This window comes from Bidens hawaiensis, unplaced genomic scaffold (assembly GCF_021521415.1).
Source record: "Bidens hawaiensis isolate Kalapana, Puna unplaced genomic scaffold, B.hawaiensis_p1.1 tig00014826_1, whole genome shotgun sequence".
Taxonomy (NCBI): domain Eukaryota; kingdom Viridiplantae; phylum Streptophyta; class Magnoliopsida; order Asterales; family Asteraceae; genus Bidens; species Bidens hawaiensis.
The window spans coordinates 363,680-364,445 of NW_027492308.1; the positions used below are offsets into that span (position 1 = coordinate 363,680).

The 766-nt window shown below is 31.7% G+C and overlaps 1 non-coding gene across 1 annotated transcript; it reads left to right on the forward strand.

Annotated features, from left to right (window-relative positions):
• Positions 1 to 629: 629 nt before the first annotated feature.
• On the forward strand, positions 630 to 766 carry LOC143547780 (small nucleolar RNA SNORA69). Its single transcript, XR_013137842.1, has one exon. It is a non-coding gene; the product is annotated as a small nucleolar RNA SNORA69 (small nucleolar RNA).

The window sequence follows — 766 nt, forward strand, 5'->3', positions numbered from 1 at the left end:
ATAATATATGTAAACTTTATTTTTATATATCTGATAACCGTTTTACTCATCTACAACTTATATTTTCATGGCTAGTTTATAGAGGAACACTACATTTTACTTATCCATAGCTAGTTATCTAAAAAAGTATAAGCTAAAGAAAGGAGATCTTAGAAACAACAACTGAGATGAGATGATAAATTTGGTACATAATTATATTGGATGATAAATATAATTTAATCGTAACTTAGGCTTGCAAATTTGAAATGATTAATCCTGTTTATGTTAGTGTTAGAGATGCAATAAGTATAAGTACAGGATCAAATAGAAATAAAGTAAAAGGGGTGAAGTGTAATTGCATAAAGGAATTGGCGAAAAAGAGTAATAAATAAATAAATAGGTAGTGATTTGTTTTATTGAAATGGAGCATTTGGTGTTGCGAGTTGATTGGAGTAAACCAAATTCTCACTTCCTCGCATCTAGAGGTGGTCAAAAAAACCGGTCCTCGAACCGGTTTGCCGGTTTAAACCGGAAACCGGTTTTTAAGAAAACCGGTTTTTTTAAACCGGTTTGACCGGTTTACAAACCGGCGGTTTGTATATCGGTTACACAATTTGGAGCCTAAACCGGTTTTATAACCGGTTTTAAAAAAAACCGGTTTTTTTTAATAACCGGTTTTTAAAAAACCGGTTTTTTTATTAACCGGTTAATAGAAAAAACCGGTTAACCGGTTTTTTTATAAACCGGTTTTTGACCGTTATAAAAAAACCGGTTAACCGGTTAAAAA